General features: G+C 47.6%; 1 protein-coding gene across 2 annotated transcripts in view; it reads left to right on the top strand.

Annotated features, from left to right (window-relative positions):
• Window positions 1–4,035: 4,035 nt before the first annotated feature.
• LOC144120456 (ras-like protein family member 10B) overlaps window positions 4,036–25,901 on the top strand; it is a 48,176-nt gene continuing 26,310 nt past the window's right edge. For both annotated transcript variants that reach the window (XM_077652864.1, XM_077652863.1), the window contains exon 1: window positions 4,036–4,117. The gene's annotated coding sequence lies outside the window, so the exon portion shown is untranslated. The remainder of the gene's footprint in view (window positions 4,118–25,901) is intronic.

Below are 25,901 nucleotides of genomic sequence, written 5' to 3'. Positions count from 1 at the left end.
CACTTGTGAACAAGACCCCGCGCTGGATATATTTTACTGATTTGAGTGCCTGTTTTTGTTTGAGAAGGTTGGGATTTGAAATTGTGGTTGTCCTCTCAACGCGCACAAGAAACTCTGCCGTTGGTAGCATTCTATACTGAAAACGACAGCAAGCGTCATCCTGTAACGCTGCGTGCTATGCCAGTATCACGGCGTTAAAAAAAAAAACATGATTACATGCCGCTATATTGATCGGCCATCTGGCATGAAAGGCCTGGGCAAATTATCACCACTCCCCTCTTCCTTCCAGCTCGGGCACTTGTGGGCATGAGTAATTCAGGCCAGAGTGCGTGCACGACCGCCGCCTCCCATTGCGGTCTATAGCCAAGGGGAAACAGCGGAGAGTGTAATTAACCCCGTTTTAATGGAAAGCGGGGAGGGGAGGGCGAGGTCCGGACGATGGTCACGTCTCTTGCATGAATGACGCCGTAGCACGCAGCCGGCAAATTTTTCACGAAAAAGACCGCCTTCTAACGCGTGGCTCCAAGCACGCCTTGTACGCCGTTGTGCTGCTAAGGCGAGAGAGAACTGCCGTGTTAGTGTGATCTGGTAGGTTGCCTGAGGGGTCAATTGATTGATCCTTCCTTCCTTCCTTCCTTCCTTCCTTCCTTCCTTCCTTCCTTCCTTCCTTCCTTCCTTCCTTCCTTCCTTCCTTCCTTCCTTCCTTCCTTCCTTCCTTCCTTCCTTCCTTCCTTCCTTCCTTCCTTCCTTCCTTCCTTCCTTCCTTGTTTCTTTCTTTCCTTCCTTTCTTTCTTTCTTCCTTCCTTCTTTCTTTCTTTCATTTTCTTTCTTTCCTTCAATCAATCAATCAATCAATCAATCAATCAATCAATCAATCAATCAATCAATCAATCAATCAATCAATCAATGCGTGACTACGTAAGAGAGAAGGCCGAAGACCGAAAATGACGGGAGCCATATTGCTCTGATTATTTCATGTCTGCCGCTTCCCCACCAGGAGCTGGCTGTTCGTGTAGCGAACATTTTCAACGAGAGGGGATGAAAGGCCGGCGCTTGACATGCGGAACACCGAAGTATACGTCAATATGTCAGGAAATGCCGCAGAACTCTCCCGTTCTATTAACTTAAATCTGCGTTGAAAAGGAGCAGACCTTCTGTGTTCGTTTAACAACAAAAAAGAACGCTGAAGGAGTGTACTATGCTCCTGCTCTTCTTCAGGGAGGAGAATATTTGAGCAGCGCAGACCTCGGGGCACTGCGGTTTGCGCTCGCATTAATTAGGAACTTTCGCATGCGCAGACATAATAAGGGTTGAACCCAAGAGAATAAGGGACGGTAGCCATCATTACAACAGCTGGCTACCCTGACTTTTTCTATTTTTACTAAATTACGACGTAAAATGTTAGCGCGTCGGCGCTTCCTTTTCTTTAGGCGGGGCGCAGTAACTCATGAAAAACCTCGTGCATTGAATTATTGTGCCCAAGCCACAGCTCAGAATATTTGTGACAGATGAGCGAAGGCGAGATTTTTTCAATTTAGAAAGAAATTAAGCACTTAGGGAGGACGCGCATTCATTACTGCAGGTACTGAATCTACTTCTGTCTTCAAAGGTTGAGCACCTAGGTAATATTCTCGTGCTGAGTAATCAGCTGCTGCGAGTCCCCTAGTAAAGGGAACTGGGGAGATTCGGGAAGAATTTCGATCTCTAAAGACTATTTTGGTCTTTAATGTGCGATAACACCGACGCTTTCAACGCCGTCTCCTGTGAAATGGGAGTCAGCGGGCCTGCGGCACGTGCTCTGCAGACGAATCCCTTGAAAACTTATCCGAAACGTCGGCTTCCGCTTGCAGAATGTTTATGTGAGCGTCCAAAAGACAAATGATACCGGCTGCACCTCTCTCCCGACAAAAGCGCTACAAAAATGACTCTAGCATTATGCTTCCCCATTAATGCGTTTGATCAGCGCAAACTGTTGCATCTCTTGCATCACCTGGCGAACGTTGCGTCCCACGAACGCCTTTTAGTCTGTCTGTCTGTCCTGTTCGGTTCCTTTCGTCAACGCGGTCAACTTGGGCGCCCGTAGTTCAACCAATCAGAAACGTCGAGTAGTAAAGTGATCTGCGATAGGGGAGCGCGCTCAGGCGGCTCTATGCTCTCTGTTGCGTCACGACGCAAGGTCACATGACCAGCTCTGATCACTTGACTGACGCTGGCCGTGTGATAGGCTTCAACAAAGGCGACGACTACTGTGCCAGATACACAAGGAATTTTCTACTAACACTTGTCGCCATAAGAGAATGTGATTCAACAGGGAGGTAGAAAAAACTCCTCCAGGACGAACAGATTATAGCGATAGCTGCACCGCACCCTTGATCCCTCTTCCCTAGAGTGCACACCTGGACCACAGGATAGTAGGGAATGGACCTCCAGCTTCACTTCCCGGCCTAGACATCCCTGATGGATCAGGTCCAGCTAGCTGGCAATTATTCCGGGTGAACGTTGCATTTTTGAGCTGGTCAGCTGCGACGTATACCACGATGGTCATGACGTTTACTGACGGGATTCGAAGTTCCTTATACAGGCCTGTGAGTGCAAATATTTGGCCAATGCATGCTAAGTCCGATCCATGCCCTTAGCATTGTGTGGTGCACCCTTGAGTTTTTGATGGTGGAGATTTTTCTCTCGTAGAAAACTCTTGCGCTAGGGATATTTTCCGTGTGTGGAAGAGTGGCATAACCCAGACAGGTGCGAATGCGTCCTCGGGCATAAAATTTGCCCACTGGCTGGAAGGAAGTGACGTCACCAGACTTGAAGTGACGTCACTTCTGGCAAATCCATCAAAGGCTGTTAACGATATCTCATTGCCAACATGTGACGGAATTAGGTGCCCCTGCTAATTTTTGGGGGGATGTCTTGCGGGCAATAGATCTTTTGCTTAGACCTAACTTTGGTGTGGGTTTTAGATTGTAGAGTGCTTTGGCGCGGAAGGATAGGTTACTGGATGTCACTCGTAGACTGGTGATTGATGCTTTAACGCGATGGCGTTAAGTGTCCCGTGTCGCAGAAAAGCCGGCGCAAAATGCCAAAGAAGCAACCTTGGGAGCAGGTGCTGTGCTTTGTGACGTCATCACAACCTGCCCACCGGATTGTGAGCAAAGTGCCAACGTGGACTGGCCGCAAGACGTTGCTCGGGAAGAGCAGCATGGGTCTCGCAAGCTTCCCGGTGGCAGCGTCTGCTATAGCAGGGCAGTGGCGGATCGCTCAACCGCCGCACCACTGGGCCAGGAGTGGAATGGGAACTTCCAGGGATCTGTGAGGGTAAAGCAGAGAATGACCAATTCCGAATATATTGGCATTGAACCATTAACGATATCGCGTCATGCCCTTAAGACGAAGCTTAAGTGTCCCCTGCAAGTTTTACAGCTTTGCGTGTGAAAACCGAAGCGACTACAGCAGAAACGCAGAGATGGCCGTTTGACGATTGAAAGCACGTGTTTTTAGCCTGCATACGAAAGCAGGCAGCGGCCCTCTTCAGAGATAGTGGTGCGCGGCGCATAAAAGAATGATTGGCCCGAGAAACAAGACCCCTTCCTGCCTGGCAGGCAAAGATTCCCTTCCGCGCAGGTGTCTGCTCAAAACCCAAGAGCAAATGAGCCCAGCAAGTCCCCCTCCTCCCAAGGAATTCGCCCGCTCGAAGGGAGGAGGTGTGCCCGAGGGAAGAAGTGCACTCCTTTCTCTGAGCGTTGACGTGAGCAACAGCAGCCCCGGAGACACGGCCGCTAGCGGCGGCAGAGGCAGCGTTAATAACCGCACGCCAGGATGCGTCTGGGATGCGCTGCTCGCCCGCCTGTCGGTCTGCGTGTGTACGGCGCAAGTGCAGGAGGGAGCGGAGGGTCGGCGTGAATCAATTTGGAGGCGGGGATCCCTCCCTCTTGGATGTTGCCATGGAGACGATCCGGTCACGTGCCCTCATCCGGGAAAGAGGGAGCGAGACACGCCAAGAGGGAGGGGAACAGGGCAAGGCATCAGTGGCCAGTGAGCGAGGAAGGAAGGGGGTTCATTCGAGCCGCGGAAGATGGCGCATTCCGTGGTCGGGCGGACGCATCGTCGGCTGGCGGTAAGTTGCTCCCTTGCTCCATTCCGATGCTCCGGCCTTGCTCGCGGAGAGCGCGCTCTGCTGAGCCCGCGATCAGGCGCCTAAGCGCGCACCCGACGCGTGACTCGCCGCTGTGGTGTTCGCAACGCGTGGCCCTCTCTTCTCTGCCTTGGCTTCGGCGGCTGACACTGTCGCTGTGCGGTGGCACCCTGGAACGCGAGTGTAGAGAAACGCCGTGGGATTTTTTTTTTTTCGCTTGCTGTATTCGTGTATTTTGCTTCTTTCATCGGCTCCCCTTTCGCTTTCATCTTGAGCTGCAGGGGAGGATATGGACAGTCTCTATGTGCACCGATTTCTATGCGTTAGACTTGGGCAGGTGTGGTTCCGTAAACGCAGCTGAAGCATTCTTCACAAAGCTTCGGGTCTCAGCAGAGCGCCATCGTATGCACTATACTTGCCTGCAAGACGCGCCGCTGTGCACATTCCTTCGCTGCGCTCTGATCGTGTCTGCTTGTGCTTCCCTCGGTTTCCCAGCGGGAGACGAGGGGAAGGAAAAGGAATGAAGGTCGTTTGGGAAAGAAGGAGGAGCGGCGCGTAAGAAAAAAACACCAACAAATGCATCGATCGGCGCGTGTCGTTTGCCGAAGCTTTCTGTTCCATCAATTAGAACGTGCACGGGTATTCATTTCCCCATGTCGAGCGGTTTTTCTCATTTTATTTTTAATTTCAGTCGGGGCTAGGAGGAATTTGCGGGGAGGGTGGTGGCCGAGTGAATGTTGCGGCTCTCCAGGCATTATCCGCCGAGCAAGTCGAGTGGCTGTCCCTGCAAGTGGAGGCGAGGAACTGCCGACAACACACCCCCGTTGATTCGATCCGTCTCACCCAGTTAGTCGTCGTCGCTCCGCGAGCAAGAGTCGCAGCGAAGTCTGTCTGCCGGGCGCTGAACATGATCCCCAAAGGGAGTTGAGCGTTTAACGCGCTGAAAGAGGCCGCATTTGGGTTTGATCTTTACTCCTGTGTTTTTCTTTCCTGCTGATGAGCGGCACAGTGATGGTGGATGAAAGCGCTTCCTGCCAATTAGCTGCGCGACGCGACTCTTGTTCGCAGCGGCTCGACGCTCGCCGTGTCGTGAAAGTGCTTTTCATTCGGCCAGTTATTACTCTCTGATCGCGTGCAGTAGAAGGCCGTGATTCACAGAAAACCCTGTTTTACAGATTCGCGACAAAGCTTTATTAATTGCCTCGCTGCTTTTGGGTATTTGTTGCATTAATTTCTCAACATGCTCACTTAACTGGGGCGCTCTGAAAAGGTCAAATTGAAATCGTAAATATGATTTGACCTTTTTTCATAAGGCTACCTTTTCTTATCTTAAAATGTACAGGCTTAACCAAAGGACCCCAGGCCACGTGGTCTGCCTTTTGAACCTTGTATTAGGGCATTTACTACAGCACCGAAGTTAAAAATGTGTGGACAATCCTTCTCGCCCTTGATGACCTTAGCGGTTTCGTAGGTGCAGTTTGTGACGCGCTAACCTGTGGATTGGGAACTTCTGAACGACCTTATACGTGTTGCTTTTGTTGGATGCGCACCTGCAGGTACTAAATCACGGTTGCGCTGCAGTAGTGAATGCGCCAACTGACCAAATCTTCAGTGACTATAGTGAAGGCTACCTCTCTTGTTTTCACGTCTCCACAACAGCCGTTGCGTGGTGGTGAAGTTTCTTTGTTTTATAGGCGCATTTGTGCCTCTTACTTTAGGGAAATGTTTCTGGAAAATTGATGTTCTTACACTAAATGATCTACACATAAAAGGTGCTGCTACCAGTGTGAAAGGGGTATCCAAGGGCAACGCTTTTAGACACTCTTCACAATCTCTATCAGCCTATTTCGGTATGTTGGCGTAGAGACCCTCAGTCAATAATTAGAGCCGATTAGACACTTGGTGACGCGAACATTCACACCCAGCGACACGCACGCGCGAATTTCAAGGCCGACAGTGGTGCGACAATCAATGCCAATCTGTATTGGGGGGCCATCGTACTTTGTCGAGCACTCCGTTCATGAAATGATACTTTGCGCAAACTGCGGCCTTACTCTGGATTATGAGCTCGCATTTGAACATTTCTCTTGCTTTCAGGTTATGAACAGCTTTTGAAGTTATTGCGACCGGCGAGAGAGAAAGGAATGCAAAAAGGCACAGCCATCGAGCTCCGTCCGCGCGTGTCAATCATGTAGAGTATCATGAGGAGAAAATAGCAGAAAATGTTCGTTTATTTACGACGCTTTCGTCATGTGCAACAAGATGCCTTTAATTTTTCTATGTGTTTTCACGTGAAGCCCTGTGAGGCTATCGGCATCTGATGTAATAACGCTGCCTGGCTGAGCATCGTTGTAATAGAAGTAATGGCTGTCAGTTCTCGGGCTAGTATGGTCGCTTCTGTTTGACAAATAGCTCCCGTAATCGATGCAGACAAGCCGCCGTGCCTCGCAGATCGACGTCGTATCTTGCTTGTCCATCTTGCACTTGACAGCCCACGTCGCCCGTATTTACATACTTGTCCGAAGGATGGGAGGCAACTCGTTGTTTCTGCTGCTTGTAGAATAATGTCCAGAACCTCTTCGGCGATTAGTACAAACGCGTCGCGTTTCGCCTCAGCAACATTCAAGTCTTCTACAGAGACTGAGCTGTAAAGGTTTTCCTAAAAGCAAAGTGTACGGCTCTAGTATGCGAAGAGGTAAATTCACTGTCGTTCATCCCACTGCAGCCGTGTGAAAGCAATTTATCTAAACATTATAAAATAACTAAATGCATTGAAGTTGTTCACGCATGTCTGCAGATGGCGCTACCAGAAGGAAAGATAAATTCCTAGACGAACGGCAACTTAATATTTTCGCTATGTCATCCTTACAGATGGACTCCCTTATGTAGCGCTGGAAAGCTTACTAAGCGATACGAATAGGCAAGCTTGTTTCCTTATTTGTTCGTGGAGTGCAAAGCGCGAAGTCGCCACCGCTCACTCCCGGCCTGGTGCAGTGCACCAAAACGAATTGAGCCGAGGGAGTCACCGTCATAATGTGAGCTCATGTACCAAAGCAAAAAAAAAAAAGGGGGGGGGGGGGGGAGCTCTCTGGCTTTTGGTCCCCGTCTTCGGGGAAGGATGGATGGATTGATAAGGCTGAACCCTTTAAATCGCGCGGTGGCTCACGCCACCTAGCCATGCCTCACTAAATTTCATTTTTGTACTGATTTTAGCCACTATTCAGATAACCTTCGCTTGGTTATTTCTGCCCGCTTGAAATCTGTTTTTCCCCCACTGTGCCTAAACCCCAATGCTTTGAATAAATAAGCCCCGCTGCTTTCAACTCTAGGGTGCAGCCTTTTACAGGAAAGTATCAAGTGTTCAGCCATTTCCTCCTCGTCCCCACATGCACGGCATAACGTGTCGGTCTCCTGGTACCTGACTCGATATGTCTTAGTCCGGGAAGCGCCCGTCCTGGCCTCGAAGAACAAAGAGTATCCCCTAGAATTATCGTATATAATTTCTTTGGCGATTTCTTGCTTGAACATTCTGTATGTTCCCAGTGCCCATTTCGTTAAAATTCTTGTTTCCACAGAGCCCTCTCTGTTTTTTTTAACTTTTTTTTTAACCGATAATTGCTTACTTGTCCCCCAGCTGCTGTCCAGATATTCGCTTGTCAGTTTTCTAGTTCGCTTTCTCCATATTGGGTTGACATTCCTCAGTACAGGTACCAGAAAACATTCCTAGCCCACTGCTTTTCTCCCATTTCTCTCCATCGCTCTTTTAATTATATCTTACTGCTAGCTTCTCTGCTATCGAATTATCTCTATCCCATATCATTTTGTACCCCCTGATTTGATGTATTGCCATGAGCTCTCAAAGCAAGCCTACCTACCCTGCATTGTTTGATTTCTAACCTTGCTTGAACCTCTGGTCTCGTACACAAGGCCGCATTGCCGAAATTCATACTAGGAACCATCGCCCCCTTTCCAGGTCTCTCTTACCTCTTCATATTGTAATTACACAATGCCCTATTTTCATGAATGTTGCATTACTGCTACCTTTAGTCAGTACATATTTTTCATGCGCCGTCAGATACTCAGCCACGTTATTTATACACACCCCCAAGGTACTTGTACTTATGCACTACATCTATCTTGATCTCCTGTATCCTACATGCTTGCCGCCCTCATCATTAAATGTCCTGACTGCAGATTTTTCCTTAACTTGAAACCTAATCTATTTCCCTCTGTACCACATATGTCCATGAACCGCTGCAAATCTTCTTTGTAGTGATCTATTAGCACTATATCATCCGCGTACATTTGTCTCTGTAACGATGTTCAATCCATTCTCCTTGCTTGAAATAAGTAAAGGTTGAAAAGTCTAGGCCGCTCCTCCATATTTTGGTCTGAAATTATTGTAGGTACAACATGAACAACAAAAGTGACAGATAACATCCTTGCCTGAGACCCGCTGAATCTCTATAGGCTTTGATGCGTTTATTTCCCACTTTATAAGCACTTTTTGCGTTAATAGATATCCTTTAAAACTTACGTTACTCCATTTTCTACATCCAATGTGCCCCGTATGTCCCACAAATCCTCCTGAATAACGCTGTCATAGGCTCCCTTGATATCCAGAAATGCTAGCCGTAGGGGCCTATGTTCCTTTTCAGCAGTCTCGATACTCTGAGTCAGTGATAAGAAATAACTACAGAAGCGCCCCCTGGAAGCACAGCTGGCACGAACATACTAATAAGATCGAAGATAATAAAGGAAAAATCCCAAACCTATGGGGCAAAGGTGCTTAGCTGCCCTGCCTTGAGGGCCCTCGTTCTAAGATCCAGATTATTCTTAATTCCGCAGTCTTCCGCTTAACGGGCCCCACATGAGGCTGGTCTGCCTGCATCACATGACTGCACAGGACACGTTCTCGGCTTTCATCGCAACTGGACATCATTGTTAGGGGCCAACGCATGAGATCCGAAGTTTTTAATTACGACACACGACAGCAAAGCTGACATCTATTACAATGTTTAAGTTAGGGTATCTAAACAGCTGTTTAATTGAAGTGCGTTTCGTAAGGGGCTGTCCGGCATACCTTTAAGCTTTTAAGTTGGCAGGGGGGGGGGGGGGGCGATCAGGAAGCGGTAATGAGGCAGAGAGTTCGAGGAAGAGCTTCTTGCGGCCTCTGTGCTTCGCGATCGAGGATGGATGACTGGCTGTGAAAGGGGGAAGAGAAAGAGTGACAGATGACGATGAAAGAGCGCGTGGACATCGCCCGTTTGTATACAATGCACAATGCGTGACCAAAGTGCACACTAAGGGGAACCTGTCACCATGAGCTGCAAACCGCACGCTCCGGCAAACCTGTGGCGATGCGTGCCTTGGCGGCTCCGTTTGCCTTAGCTATGTAAAGCCCAAAACGACTCAAACAAAACCCCAGTATTACTACAGTGACTGCGCTTGTATAGATATGAGAGAAAATAGGCAAAAAATGAAGATTCATATTTGGGCAGCGCAATAAAACTACAACGGGACACAACGAAGCATGGAGACCACAAGCGCTGACTCGCGACAAGATATTTATTCACGTCAAAGCTATCTTAAATACCAAGAACACAAACACAAACCAGAGGGAAAACAAAAGAAAACAAAAGAACACAAAAGCTAATCATCATGCCCACAACGGTGACAATCGGCACGAGCGCAAAGCTACACATCTCGGCCGGATAAGTACATCATTTCCTTATCAGTTATTGCGACAGAAGGGTCACTAATGCAACTATCTGATTCCAAGCGGATGTGAAAGACCTCCAATATTTCACGCGTGAGGCTGTCATTATGTTTACCCAAGATGAAAGTGTTAGATCTACCTTCTCTCCAGGGACGGGCAAGGTTACAAGATGACCCATTATCTCGGGACCTCTAGTGTAACCTTGCCCGTCACTGGAGAAAAGGTACATGCACCCCTCTGTTTTCTAACACCGTCATCTTAGGTAAACATAATGACAGCCTAACGCGTGAGATATTGGAGGTCTTTCACATCCGCTTGGAATCAGATAGTTGCATTAGTGACCCTTCTGTCGCAATAACTGATAAGGAAATGATGTACTTATCCGGCCAAGATGTGTAGCTTTGTGCTCGTGCCGATTGTCATCGTTGTGGGCATGATGATTAGCTTTTGTGTTCTTTTGTTTTCTTTTGTTTTCCCTCTGGTTTGTGTTCGTGTTCTTGGTATTTAAGATACCTTTGACATGAATAAAAATCTGTTGCGAGTCAACGCTTGTGTTGTCCATTCTTCGTTGTGTCCCTTAGTAATTTTATTGCGCTGTTCAAATATGAACCACTACCAACTCGCCCAGTTCGCAGCCTTAATAAATGAAGAAGAAAACAAGCGCATTTTGCATTCATCTTGGATGTCTGCACAAATACGCACTAACAAACTTACGTGAGCATGCTGTACAACGTGATTTGTGCACAGATCAAGGCTTTCGACGCGTATTATTTTCTAAAGGCATACCATTTCTTGGCAGTCGTGCTTCGGAAACAAGTTGTTATCTGCGGGGGTTTCACAGACGTTCACAGAAAGCTTTAAACGTGAAACACACAAGTGGAGTTCTAGATTAGCGCGGTGTCGTTCGATGTCACGGTTAACTTTGAGTGTTTATGCGAAGATAGTACAGAGAATTTTGATAATCGCGCGAATGCAGTTAAATTCATCCAGAGAGATTATCTTAGCCACATTCCGACAACGCGTTAAGTTTCCTCTATGTGAAGTTCAGGTTCAAGAGCAAAAACGTGGGCTAGAAGCACATATCCCGTCCTAAGAGAAAGTTCCTCCTTCATACTTCGGCGCTTTCAAAACTTGTGAACCTCGGTGTAGTCATTGAGGTGCTAAGGAACACGCTTAAATGGTCTTGCTAGCACTTGATGGGGAGACTTTCAACGCCCGTCTACACCATTTCTTTGCTCGAAGCTATGGCGTATGTTTTCTTGAGAGAACTGCGTAGATAAAAGGATGTAAGGCGTTGTGAGCCTCTCCCATCCAGCATATATCATGATCCCCTGTGTTCACAACCTGTGGCGTCGAGTCAAGAAGGTGCTCAGGCATTCTGGCATTTGCCTTGTGTTCTGTTCTCCGCCCTTTATCTTCCTCGTTTGTCAAGAAACGCTCCGAGCATCTTGCATAGTGCCAGTGCGGGATGGTGTACGACAAACCACTTTCGTATAAGATATCGCAAGGCGGGAAAATAGTCTATTGTCACACAATAGGCTGCGCGTGCACATTAATGGGGAGTGCGCACAGCAACCTGACTCTTCATTGTACAGCGCTTGTGGCTGCACCTGATAACTCACGCACTCTTCGGAGGTACAGAAACCAGCGGAGGAAAGAAATTTATGACGCTTTCATTATACGTCAAAGAGAAACCGTCTGCGCGAGCATACTTTCAATTACCTGATGAGGAAAATATCATGGCTGCATATATTTTTTTGCTGGAGCGGCATCGCCTAGCAATGTGCTTTTTCGCCTCTTGCATACTTTGTTTTTGTTTTGCTGCTCCCCTTGCTTTTATGTATTCGACCCAGAGGGAATTAAGTAATCAATTGTAAGTCAGTGATGTGTGCCGTCAACCAGTCCCCTCTTCTGTGTACTTTTTTCTGCTTGTAAGATGCACTAACTTGCTTAAGTCTGTGCCTTAGACTCAGTCAAGCGTCAAGCAGTGAGTGAACGGCTGGAACCGTACACTGGATCTTGATAGGGGCCGCTACAGAACGTTATAGCTCGAACAAAACTTTGATCTTTTGTTCTGCCTGCTATCTCTACTTCCCTACTTCTTAGCGTCTCAATCAGTAGCTTTATTTTGCAGGTGAGGTGAAATTCTTAAGGTGTAGTTTAGTCGTGCCTCGTACGTGTCTCAACAAGCCACGGGTTATTAACAACATGCTTAAGAAACGATACCCGGCAGTGGTATTTTGTAAGAGCCAGTCATTGTCCCAACAGTTGATTTTTGTTATGAAAATGTGCACGCCTTGTTTTATGCTATACTATGATGTGTAATGTCGCAGGCACATATGAAAGCTATAATGTTACGTAAGCAAGCTTTCTTGTCAATGAATCATTATTTAGAGTGTGTTAAGCTGATAAACTGGTATTGCGTAATATCATGATTACATCACTTCTTATATGACGAAGAATTTTAAGATTTTTAATTTTATTTAACTTTTGATGTAAACCAATGGGCGATATTAGTTCAACCTGTGAGTGCCATTGACCAACTAGTGCTGCCCTTACAACTTCATCTTTCATTACCTGCTCTTTTTTTTTGTGTCTGAAAGAGGTAAAGAGTGTGACCCAAAATTTCATTCTGCTGGGCAAGGTCTTTTTTTTTTGTATTTCCACTGATTCTACATGACTTTTCCATGAGAAAGTTCCCTGAGCAGTCAACGTCACTATGGTGATTAGAATTCCACAACTACAAAGGCGTATCAGCCGAGAAAATGAGAATCAATGGGAGGAAAACTTTAAGGCTTCTCATCTGGCACAGAAGAAACACACACTTAGAGGACGTGATACTCAATCGATGGTAATTCGTCACGGTTGTGAAAACAATAGTGCTGTTAATTTACACGCCGTCTAGAATAACGTGAGTCGATGACGGAAGATCCGAACAAGACGATTATCAGCGCGAAACGCCATCCAATGTGACTGGTATAAACTCGAGGCATTAGAACCGCCAAGCATGAGACATCAAAATAACTCTGCAGAGCTAACCAAACCTCAATGTATAACCAGCAAGAAAATGCTAAAAAAATTATGCGGAAAAGCAGGGAATATAAGCGTTTGATTCGTGAAAGAGCAACATTTCATTCTATGTGAGATGTTGCAGTTAATTTAATGGCTTTCTTCGACTCTTTCATATTGCACTCTGCCGCGTGCATAAGCATGGCACAGGAAAGCATCATTAGTGTAGGTATAGAGCCAATGGCGATTTTGAATAACACCATGTGCCGGGCTAGCTGGTTGCGATCCATATGTATCAGCAGCGCGAACACAAAACCAGGAAGATTGAAGAGTCGACTGCCTCGAACAGTTAAGCATGTGCATCAGGAGCGGTTGTATTCCGTATGGGCATGTTAGTAGGAGTGCTGGTGTTTGAATGCGTTCAGTCATTGCATTGTCTTAGGCTCGTAGCTAAGAAGTTTCTCGGGAGGGGCCCAAGGCAAATTTATTTGTATTGGGAGAGAGAGGGGTGGGGGTACCTCGCGGTGCATGCTGAACTAGAAAGTCTGGGGAAGGGGCAGGTGAGCTTGAATTGAGGGAAGGGGGGGGGGGGGAGGGGGGCATTCTCTTGCATACGTGCCTGCATTGACTATTTCTCTTACATTTGGTAGCGCGAAATCATGAAGCCACCGTGTAGTGAGGATTCCCACAGGAAAGCAATGGGTTACTTTTTTGACAATAAATAGCAGAAAACTACAACCGGCTCGACGGGAGATCTCCCGTTATATTGATTGCTAAGATGCGATCTTGCAATATGCAAAAAAATTCCGTCATAAACATCTTCTCGTTAAAAAATGCGGTTGTCCAGAATTGCTACGTTTGTAGGACGCACATGGTCTGATGTTCTTGTTCCTTAACTCCTTGTTCTTTTCAAGTTTACTGCAGACAATATGCTGAGCAAAGCGTTCGTGCCCTGATAATAGCTTTAAATGTAGCGAGTCTTTTGGCGTTCTGTCATGAGGGCGTCAGTGCTTAGTGGTTAGCCTTTCGCGCAAGTGATGCTAGCAAAGGCCTGTTCATAAAACTGTCTAGATTTCTTATTTAAAACGAGAAAATTGCACCTCAGACGTTTGTCTTAAGGAGAAAACGACCTGGTGTGGGTTTGCTGGTGTAGAAGTTGGAGAATGCGCAGAATTATTAGAAGACGGAAAGATAGAAAAGAAGCAGGAGTAAAGGGAGACGAAGGCTCACTGGTAGAAGTAGTGAGAGACGAATAAGACGAATTCACGGCTTGCTCGCATTCAACGTGAGTGTAGTGGACACATGGACAACAAATTAGCTGCGCCTGTCACCATACAAGTATCAGAAAACGATTATGTTCTCCACCGCACTCAGCTTTTCTGGAGTGTCAACGGAGGAGGATGTTTGGCCCAAGCAAATCCGTGACTGGTTATCAGCATTATTAGAGTAAGCAAATATGTTACAAGGAAGAAGGGTGTGTAGGAACACTAAGGAGTAAATTTGAATGGAGAATATGCAGGATCGTGCTCAAGCAGCCGATAAAAGCTTTTCATGCGCGCACATTGCTCCGGTACGAAGTCTGAGGGGATACGGTGGCCGCAGTTGGCAAAGGACAGGCTTAATCGAAGCGGCATGGGAGAGGCCTTTGCAGTCAGCGTAGTCATGCGGACGATGGTGGTGATGATGATTATGATGATGATACAGACGGTGACAAAAAGCACGCCGAAATGAGAGATGGCAAGTCAGCCCTGTGCAAATGTCAAGAGAAACCGGGTGTAGAAATATTTTCTCCGAATTTTAAAATGAAACGCATGGCTCACTAACGCAAGGATGCTTTCTTGATGTGGTGAGCAGCTCACATGGCACTGTTTTCCTGCTTCTGTCTGGAATGTCGATACTCTCAAGTCGCGGCTTGAAACCTGTGACCTGCGTGGAGAAAAATTTATGGAGCGTTTTGCTTGACATGTGCAAATGCTTGACCTGCCAACCCTCGGCGTGTTTTTTAGCAGTTCTCAGCTGTCACATAGACGCAAAATCAGTTGAAAGTTTGCGCTCGTCCTTTCAACCCCGTCTCCTGTGCGTGTGTCTCACGCAACTTGTTAATAGAAGCCAGCTCGCCGAGCAAGAAGTACCGCTCAGCTATTCACTGCCTAAACGACATCGCGCATCAAAAAGCAAGGAGTGTGGACCTGCAACGCGAAATAGGAGGCGCGCGCCTCGTGATATATCATTAAAGCCTCGATATTTGCATTATAAACTTTCTTACTCCATGGCCGATTGTAGTGACACTTCTCACACGAGCACCATGGCTGGGATAAAGCGACGATTTCATTATGCACGTTATAATATTTTCCGCTCTTTAATAATGTCTAAGATGCCACGACACTGCTGCTACCGCCGTGATGAGCCACTCAGCGTGGCGGATGGTAGAAGTAAAAAAGAATCTGCAGAAAGGAAGCCAAGCTAGTTTTATGACCACCTGCAGCGTTTTGGAGTTCCACAGGGGTTGTAGTTTCTTCCTACATCTCGACCTCTCGGTGAAAGCGGCTTGCGGGAGGCACGTACTTGTCGCAGCTGCGACTTGTCGCTTTGCAGCAGAACACGGTACACGAACGTTGAGCGGTCACGTTACGCAGATGTACAGGGGGCAAAACACACGTCTAGAACGATCTACTTGCATGTTCTGCGGCTCCCAAAGCCGCTGCGACCATTAAGGTAAAAATGATGATTAAATCCGATTAGTTTCACTGCACATGCTTACATACAGACCATTTTTAACCAAATTTTATCGCTAGATTCCGCGTGTTCAGCCTGAAACACGCCCATAGCGTGTTCTAGACAAGTGTTTTGTCATTTGTACGTGTTTTCTTTTGAATACTGCTTGAATGCTGCTTTTGAAGAGAACAAATATTGCTGACGAAGCTAATTTTAATAAAGCTGAAAGAATAATCCGCCAGCTATATGAGGCGTAAAACTTTCACGCGCGCACCACGGTTTGCTTCACTGCGAAACAAGAAATAACGTTTGCAGAAGGCTGATTACACAGCTCCTTCAGCGAACGGCAAAACGGTCATCTAACTCGCACATGCCACGCAGAATCGCAGGAGGCGCAAGTGACGACCGGTGTAACTGGGAGCCTAATTGGGAAATTCACGGGCAACTATTACGGCCAATAATTAGCGCGCACACCGGCTGCATGCCTCTTAAGAAATGAACAAGTTTTAACGAGGAGGAGAACCGCTTGGTTTTTACGACGCTTTGAGTCGCTTCTTTCTCCGCGCCTTCTCGAGAGTGATCCGGAAAGCAATGCAGTGCGTGCACGGTACGTTGAGCGGCCACGCCGGGTAACGCTTCGCGCAGGCCTGCGCTGGCTGCCGCTACAGCGCGCATACAGAACAAGAGTCTCCGGAATCGCGCAGTAAAAAAGAGACCGTATACATTCTTTTATTGCCTCGCAATAAAAATCTGTCACTGGCAGCTACTGCGCCGAGGAACACGCACGCGCGTCCATCCGTTGTATACGAGGACGCTGTATCGCATTCCTTTATTGTCGGCTGTGTATGAGCGTGGCGCGCGTATAGAAAAGGAGAACGGATTTGAGCTACGAAGCAATAACCGCTGTTTGGGCGGAGATGCGTCCCCAGAAGCAGAAGCAGATCGGCCGGGCAGACGCCGAGCGGAGAGTGGTCGAGGAACGATTATTGGCCCGCAAGTTTAACGCACTGCACTCCGGTCTATTGCGGGGGCCTTGGCTGGATAAATAAATGCGCCATTCATTATGGCAACGATAAAAGGAAACTCGAGTACCTAAAATTAAAATAATAAAAGAAGTTGCAACGGTATGTTCAGGCTGTTGCGGTAAATAGTGCGAACGTTTGCCTTATATAAAATGTGAGGCGTCAGTCTTCTTCTCAAGCAATACGACGCCACTCAAGACTGGTAGGCTGAGCCGGCCATCAGTGCGGAAACTTCGGCGAATGAAATGGCCCAGTGTCGAAGAAATATGTTAATAAAAGGGTTTGTTGAGCTAGTTGGTACGTGATAAACTAAAAACAGCGGCAGAGAGAAACGAAGACCAGCCCGTAACATAAACACGACGAGGACGATGCTGATTACAACAGGGTTCTTTCCTGTTTCGACGCATTTCTTCTGTGTCTCTGTGCAGGCCTTTGCTCCCATTGGTTCCTCCCATTGGCAGCATTGTCTTCGTCGTGTGTGTGTTTGTTACTTCTTGGTCTTCGTTTCTCTTTGTTTTTAATTGAGAATATGCTCAAGTAAAACTCTTGCTTGGGCTGGTTGGCTCATGCTTTAAGATGTAATGAAGACGCAATGAGTGGTGTCGTATTGCTTGAGAAGAAAACTGGTACCATTCGAAGCGTAGTATCTTCGGCGTTTTGGAGGCGTCTTCATGACACGCCAGGCGCGACGCAAAATACTCAAGTCCGAGTGGCGCTGGACCTGTCGTTTGTGTCTTACTTTTGCCCTCTTTGTTCGCATGGTTTTTCATTGCATCTTCAAGAATGAACCAACAGACAAGAGTATTACTTGAGCATATTTCTCCTCGCTTGTCACCCTGGAAGAAAAATCACCAACTGGAGCTTTCAGTCAGATAATTTCATGATATAAAAAAAAAAACGATTGAGAAGCTGAACTTATCATCTGGCTATTTCCATAAAAAAAATCACGCTCCTTATCTCTCACGATTGTCGCGAGTGTCGCATGAGTGTCAGCCTTGAAGAGCGCAGCTGTGGGCTTAACGTGGCTGAATTGGCGAGGATGACGTATGCAGAATTAATACTTGCTTGCTGTCGTTGCTGTACTGCTTCAAAAACTACGCCAGGAGCCAGAATAGATGTGGGAGGACTAGTAAATACCGGGTCTTTCACCTAAGATGTTCTGCAGTTTTTAAAAACTGGCTTTTTGAGTATGAAAAGTATTTTCGGCATAGCACTGTCAGCGGTGTAGCGCATCAGAATACAGCCAATATGTGCTAACTAGCATGCTGGATAACGAACATTGTATAATTAACTTTTTAACTATTACTGTTAGTCTGATATCAGTTTTTAGAATTTCAAAAACGCATTTACTCTTGGCGCTGTGGCCCAACAATTTTTGGATATTTCGACGAGTTACGCGCGCTGGAGGGGTTGCTTTGCCAGCGAGCTTCTCGAAAGCGCATATACTTTGTCGCGATGTGGGTATAAAAAGCGGCGAGGGTAACTATTTTAAAGATTAAAAAAACTGATACGGATATTACTTAAGGTGGGCTACACGCCTCGCAATAAACATGGGGCCTAACATTAATAGTGAAAAAGTTAACTATTATACATTTGTTAACCAGCCTACTAGTTAGAACGCCTTAGGTGAATTCTAATGCGCTGCACCGCTGACAATGATAAGCCGAGAAAACGCTCTTCTAAGTAAAAGAGCCAATTTCATAACATGCAGAACATCTTAGGCGAAACACCCGGTATGCTTGGACGTCCTGTTCATGCCCACTTCATACCGACGAACCGGCCCGTCATTTTGTCTGAAGATTTTAACTGTTCTCGGGTTTAGCAGGCGCAAGCGGAATGTAAAGAATGTGCTCCCGTTATCGACAGTGAAGGAAGAGCGTGCCTCTACGCTGAATAAGCAACACTTTTTCTAAATATGCCTGTTTTGTCGACAAAGTAGGCTCGTTTTTGCTCATAAGGAATAAATTTGTGCCCAGTACACTTAATGCTGGTGGTGAATCCCTGCTAAAAGCCTCGCAAAATACGCGCCGAATGGGGGCTTTGAAAGCTCGGTGCAGCAGTTTCCCTCCACGGCTATCGGTGGCAGCAATTTAGGGCAGCCGCTGGCCTGTGCTTGATGCGGCAATGTTATTGCTCTTAGTTGTTGCAGGGCTGATTCTTTTTTCCGCTTTCCTTCCATCTATCCCCATTTTGACACGGAACTGCGTCGGTCGAACGGCGATCAATATAACTTAGGCGCTTGGCAGGCCCTGGTACATTCGGGCTAAGCTGTGACCTTTCTGTGACGCACTTTAGGAATAAAGTCAAAGGAAAGAGAAAGAGTAAAATGGCGGAAAGGTAGTGCGAGGATTGCCGCACATTGTGGTGGCGTTGGGCCTAAATGCACCGCTCTGCACATCGATGAAATAGACCGAATCAGCAGACGCCGTACATTTGCCGGTTGATACCCTGCCTCACAATCGCATCAGCGTGCAGCGTCATTCGGTTTGAAGAATTGGTATTTTTCAATAACCTTTATTCTTTCGCTCCCTGTGTCCGCAGCCTGGCGAGGAAGGGTAGTTCAATCATGTCTTGTAATATTATCTTCACCACTGCTCTAGTTAACTCGAAAGAGAGGTCGCCTGACGTGGTATAACTTGTCCCGGCGTGATACGAAACACTAATTACGTGATGGTAACTAACCGAACGAAAAAGGCATGGCGGCCTTTGAAACGACTGGCACACACGAGAATGCATCATATGGGGTCACATGGTAAGAATAGGCCTGAGAGTACGGGGATTAAAAGATTGGGGGAGGGGGGGGGGTAGAGGTGAGGTGTAGCAATCCCCGCCACTTCTTCATTCCAAGGAGGATGAAAGTCTAGAGTTTTGATTTTTTTTTTTTACAAAAGCCGACAGCGTAGGTCGGGAGTAAAGTAGCGGGAGTTTGGTGTTCACCAGTTGCCTGCAACGAGATTAACTGTAAGCTCTTTAAGTGTTCTTGTGTATGGTTGCTGCAGTCTTGAAAAACCGCGTGCCTGAGAGTCCAAAAACTTGCTCACTGCTGCAGTCGGCAGTTGTGAGCAAAAAACTAAGCGTGTCAAATTTCATACACCAACTATTTTGGCCCAGAAATTGATGTTAAAAATTCTGTGAACCACGTTCTTCGACATTAATGCGTGCTTTTAAATTTAAATGCTTCGAAGAGGCCGCTTGTACTGCCCGCGCTCTCACCGGTGCTTTCTTGCATCAAACGGTGCTGTTACGACAGCCGAGACTCATGCAGATTGTTAGGATTTGCTTGCCTGGCTCGACTTTGTCATGGTCGCCTGGCTATATGCATACTTTGGTGGCAGAGCACACATACGTCAGCCAGTAATAATAATAATTGGTTTTAGGGGTTAAGGAAATGGTGCAGTATCTGTCTCGTATATCGTTTGACACCTGAACCGCGCGCCGTAAGGGAAGTGATAAAGGAGGGAGTGAAAGAAGAAAGGGGTGCCGTAGTGGAGGGCTCCGGAATAATTTCGACCACCTGGGGATCTTTAACGTGCACTGACATCGCACAGCACACGGGCGCCTTAGCGTTTTGCCTCCATAAAAACGCAGCCGACGTTGCCGAAATTACCCATGGCTTGTTTTTGTGGCTGTGCCACGCGCAGTAGTTTCTGCAAATGCCTGAAAAATCGTCACGTAGTTTTCTTTACTTCTGGGTATTCCAACAATTGAATGCGGTGGAGTGTGACCGAGAGGCTTAGTACTTTTGCACGTATTATTGTGTAGCATGCTGCCGTGATAAAAATTGACTTAACATTCTCCTTATTGCGGCCGTGAGTACCAAACACTCCTTTGAGACAAACAATGCTGTTTGCACATTCGCCAAGTAGTAAGGAAAAAAAAAGAGACGTTGCAATGATATAAATAAATGGTTTGAACATTTCGATGTGGCAGCTGTCGTCGACCGGAAGTGTTCACTTTCTTTTTTATCAAAGCACCAGGAGACTAAACCAATTACAACCAATTGGACATTACGGGCACCCGGAAAGTGGGCGAGCAAACAATTTATACACACTTGATGACAAACGCAGTAAAAGAAATGACTCGTACACCTCTGAGGTTAAAACCACGACCGGTTAGTGACCAGCCTTTTGTCGTCTGGTGGTGTTAAGTGGATGCCAGAGTGTGCTTTGATCACCGCCCGTGCTTGAGACGCCGCTGGCCAAGTATGCAGCGCAACTATAATCACGGCAACGTATGCCTTCGCTTTCTTTCTTGCAGAGCTAGAGGTGGGGAAAAAAATTACCTGACGTTTACCTTTACGGAAATGCGAATTACAATGACAGCCTCGGTGATGGAAAACGACGCCGCCAGCCGGGCTGGTTGTTAGCTTTGGGAGAGGGTATCGATCGCTGCTTTTGTGTGTTCGGATCAATCAGTGGCTGGCATTAGGATGAATAAATGTGGCGCGTTGTCACGACGTCACGCGTGATGTCTCTGCATTCTGACCATTCAGCGGAGTGTGTTGCCATGACGCAGTCGCGCGTTGTTCCTAGTGCGTTCCTAGTGCGACCGACAACGAGGCCGCTTAAGCGTCTAACGTGGCATTAACCTCTGCCGCTGTAAAAAGACAAAGCTCCGCTCCTAGTGGCACGCGTCCCCAGCTTTTCGGCGCACTGAAGCTATTAGGAACGTACGAAGAAGAAAGCACTGGTCGGCAGCTGCATTTATCACTCGCGAAACTACGGACGGGATGTCAGATGAGGCTGTTTCCTCAAGGCTCTCACGGGGCGTCAGCCACCAGGAACTAGCCTACACAAAACCCGCCAGGCATGTCGGTAGGGAGCGCAAGCCGCGGTCCGCAGAGTCGTCAAGAAAGATCGTGGGATTTAGAGGCTGCACTGTGCAGCAGTCGCGTATACCTGACGCGTAGACGCGAGCGGCCGAGCCTGTAATCCTTGGAGCTGCTCTAAAATTCCGCTTCTCCGAAGCATGTATATTTTATGGGCTGCATTAGATCGTTTCTAGCGAAAGGCGCTGCTATGCCCCTGAGAATTTTTAACCCCGGCTAAAAATTCTCTTCACTGGCGCATCGTCAAATTATTTTTATTGTTTGTAGCAGCTTTGCTCTCAGCGAGTTTGTGACAGCGTCTTTTCACGCGTACATTTCGGAGAATGCAATCGCGGTCAAAGCACGTAACGCTATCGCAGATAATCGATATCTGCACTGTGTTGCAAACAAATAAATGAAAGATATTTTATCATATTCTCCCTGATGAAGCTTGGCAGTTACGTAACGTGCCATTCAGGAAACGTGGTCTCATGTGTGCCTCGCACTGTGTGGCGCACACTTAACGAAGTGCTCTAATTGAACCTGAAAAAGCACTTGGCTTACTCGGATGGCTTCAGCGTCTAATTTAGGAACTGCCGCGCGCTCACATTATTCTTTTAGGCGTTAACGAATACATTTATCCACACCGAAGCGAGTTACCGAAGCGACTCGCTTCCATGTGAATTCACAGTAAAGAGAACGTTTTCTTATGAGAAACATCGTATACACCGAGTGCATGTGATAGCTTCGTATTTCGTACAAGGTGTGCTTTTAAGAAATGCGAAATAGGATTTGAACGACATTTCATCCTCTATAGTGCTTGCAGTCTGTTTGCAATGGCTGCACACAGTGCCGGATATGGATACCGACCCTAACAGCGGATATTTTCGCTAGCCTCCAGACACTTACACACTGGCATACGCATGCTCAGTTTGGGATTCTCATCAATCTAACCTTTCCAACACCCTCGAATCAGTTTAGAATCGCGCAGCGACATTTATTTTTTCCGACTGTCCTATTACTCCAGCGTCACCACAGTTAAATCTATGGTTAGCCTTACTAATCTCGCGTAGAGACTTCGCATCTTTAGGCTGTGCCTTTATCACAAATTGTATCATGCACCAGGTGATATTTCAGTCACTTCGCCTGCTCATCGCCTATCAAGCCGTACCAGCCATCCCAAAAGCCGTCTGCCCTGCCCCAGTGCAGACTACATTCGTTCATTCGTTGTGAAAACCGCTCGGTACTGCAAAAGGCTGCCCATCGAAGGTGTGCGCCACTCCATTCCCCTTCATGCCAAGACATCCATCTGCCCTCATTTCGCTTGAACGCTCAGCTGTAATACCCTTTTCCTGGGGCAATTGAGATATTAATAGAAATAATAATACCACTGCCCCTTACATCTTTCGTCGATTGCTTTTGCTGCTAACTTACCGGTAAACGGCAGGACCGCGCCTCTCCCCGTAGGCCGACGACATGACGTTGGCCTTTTAGAGCCTTCTTCACTTGTTCCTCATGATTGCCGAAACTCCCTGTAACCGCCAGCTGACCCTTGCCCGATGCAACAGGGCGTCTGCCATAGAAATGATCTTAAATCTTCGGATGTCTTCACTGCACTGGTGTTGCATATCCCCGAGCTCCCTCTTTACCTGATTTTCTGCTTCCCAACCGAGGCGACAAGTTCAACGCAAACATTCCTCTTGCTCCTTCGGGCAAATATTTTTATTCTTATCAGCTGCTTACATAGCGCAGCCTCGTCCAGTGGGTTTCTCTCGAGCGTAGGACTTCATTGTTTGCCCATTTCCCCACGTAGCCCAAGGACGTAGTGCCTCGTCGGTGTCCCCGCGTTGGCAGTGGCGGACTGCGATTGATCGGCATGGGCGCGAAGGCAAACGTTGTGGAAGCCAATGCAGCCAGCGTCTGCGCGTTTTCCCACTCGTCCACGGGTGTTTACTCGGCGCCGATCTGCCTCTCTTCATCGACAGCGCACACCCCGCACTCGTTCTTCCCACCCGGGCGGTCTGATTTGCATGCGGCGTTTGCTCGCATAAAAGCGGCGCCTCGAGCTTGCTCGCCAACGCGTCGGACAGACGGAGAATAGATAGGTGTACATGCGTATTTTCGCCTGGTAGGCCCTGCACTGCCCGTGCTTTCTCGAGTTCCACTGGTTAATTTGCTCTATTGTTTGGTTTCCCGGTTGGACGGCCGGCTGATTGGTTTGGTTTGCTGTTCGCTTAACACTGCACGCCGTAACACGTACATGCAGCAGTCCTAGGAGAAGAATCGGGCGTTCGAAGTGAAAAGCACAGCGATAAAAAAAAAAGAGTAACACCGGGCGAAAAACCAGAATCTCCAATTCATTGCAGGGGCTTCATCGTAATAAAAGAAAGCAGTAGAAAGAGAGAGGAATAGAAAGAGGGTGAGCGGGGGAAGAGAACAATGCCTGGCTTTCTGAAAGACCCTGCTCACTTTTCTCGTCTTCGAATTCATGAATAAAGCCACCGTGGTATTAATACGATAGCCTTAAGGCTCCCGTTCTGGCGAAGCTCCAGCGTTGTCGGCGTCGTCGTCGTCAGCGTTGTGAGCGAGAAAGCAGGTGGACCATCTGCCACCTAGGTCACTTGTGATGCCATCGCAGCCTGCCCACTGCGGCACGTGGCAACCTGCCCAACGGATTGTGAGCAAACTGTCCACCGAGGTAGGTGGCAGTTAAAATTAATGGTTAATCGCGAGAGGTTGCTCGGAAAGAGCAACCTGGGTCTCACAAGTAGCGCATCGTTCAACCGCTCTACCAATGCGCTGCGCCACTATTGTACCGGGACTCTATAGCAAACAAGGGAACGGAAATGAGGGGCTCGTTTGGCAAATTTATGAAGGAAGCCAACAGTCACCGAAACCAAGGTGCATATGCATACGCACCGAACACCGGGGCCGAAATGAAAACCGAGGCGCGAGCGCACCTAATTCGTATTTGGTCCAACTAGGCAAACTGACCGTCGATTTTGTTTCTTCACTTTGCTGCAGCCTGCGAAATGGGCGTGCTTCCAGGCGCACCCGTGGCTTCATCCCCGAAAAAGGCGTCGGCGCTGACGCAGTTCAGATTGACAATCTGTGTCGTGGCCATTGTCACGCGGCAGGGCGCGCCTTTGTGCCAACTCCTTTCATCCATCGCGGCCGGTCTATTATTGGACGCGCCGTACAAAGCGAGCACGAAAAGCGGAATTCGTTCTTTCGCTGCTGCCGCGTCTTTTGTTGACTCTCTGCGCGCCCCAATAAAAAGAGCCCTTTGGCATTCCGTCCACTGAAATTTACGCGACGTTGTTGACGGGGTTGAGTGACAAGAGCATGATCGAATCGCAGTTCTTCCTACTGGACATAACTACAACTTGTTCGATCTTTTGTTTGTATCGTGAGTCATAAGATTGCAGGTACAACACGATGTGTACCACGTTTTCAGTAACAAGTTTGTTGCGTGATAGAACTGCGCGCAGGCTGACATTAACCACTGGTTTCTGAACAGAAAGTGGGTATTTTTTCTTCATTTAAGGCTCCGCGTTTCTGGAACTTCGTCCTTGCCTTGGCGCCGCCTTTGCGCCCATACAGACTGAAGAAGTCCATTCAGCGGTTGTGTGTTACTTCATACGGACGTAGCAACAAAGAGAGAGAGAGAGAGAGAACGAAATAGCCCCGGACTTACTATTGACTGTCTCTGGGACTGCAATTCTAAACTCACCGGTCTATTGACTTACTTTCGTTCTATTTTGACAAATTTGCTGGCAGCGAGCATGTGCCGAATTTGAGGCAGTTTCTTTTTTTCGCTCAGATAACATGAGCATACGTAAATGTGTACGCAAATTTGTAAAAACGGTCGAACCTATTGATAGCGCGTATTATTTGGCAGTTTTCCTGGAAACGGTCATCCGGTGTTTTGTCGGAGTCAGTTTGTTGCTGTAATGCTGGACAGTCGCAGATGCAGCGTTTAGGCGTGTGTGTTTTTATTCTGTGCTTTTTTTTATTTCGATGCTGCCCCTTCCCAGCTGCAAGGCACAAAATAAGTCTCGAACGCTTCCAGGCACGTCTCAGCGCTCCATACAACACGCAAAACGAAGAATATAGTGAACTGGAAACAAACCCAAACGACAAGTTGTTATTCCGGCCGTTTTGTAAACGCGTTCGTCCCACCCCATACCCGCTCTGTCACGCATAAAACCATCCGTTTTATTACGACAGCCTCCTTTCCCACCCCACGTGCTTATACGCACGCCCTCCCACGCAATGGCCCGCAAGCAGCTTCTCCGGACACCGCAAAGCCGCAGCGCTGGGCTCTTGTGTTGTCTTCCGAGTCCCTCCACTCCCGGAGAGTGCTTTTCAATTAAGGAATGACGGGTTTTTTGAGGAGACGAATCGATACTTCAAGATGGCGCCCGAGTGAAGCGTCGGGAACTGCGCCGCCGCCTGCGCGCAATGACCCCACTCCTTCGGCCTCCGCTCGCT

The sequence above is a fragment of the Amblyomma americanum genome, chromosome 2, assembly GCF_052857255.1.
Source record: "Amblyomma americanum isolate KBUSLIRL-KWMA chromosome 2, ASM5285725v1, whole genome shotgun sequence".
In the NCBI taxonomy this organism is placed as follows: Eukaryota; Metazoa; Arthropoda; class Arachnida; order Ixodida; family Ixodidae; genus Amblyomma; species Amblyomma americanum.
This window is presented reverse-complemented; position numbering and strand designations above follow the sequence as displayed.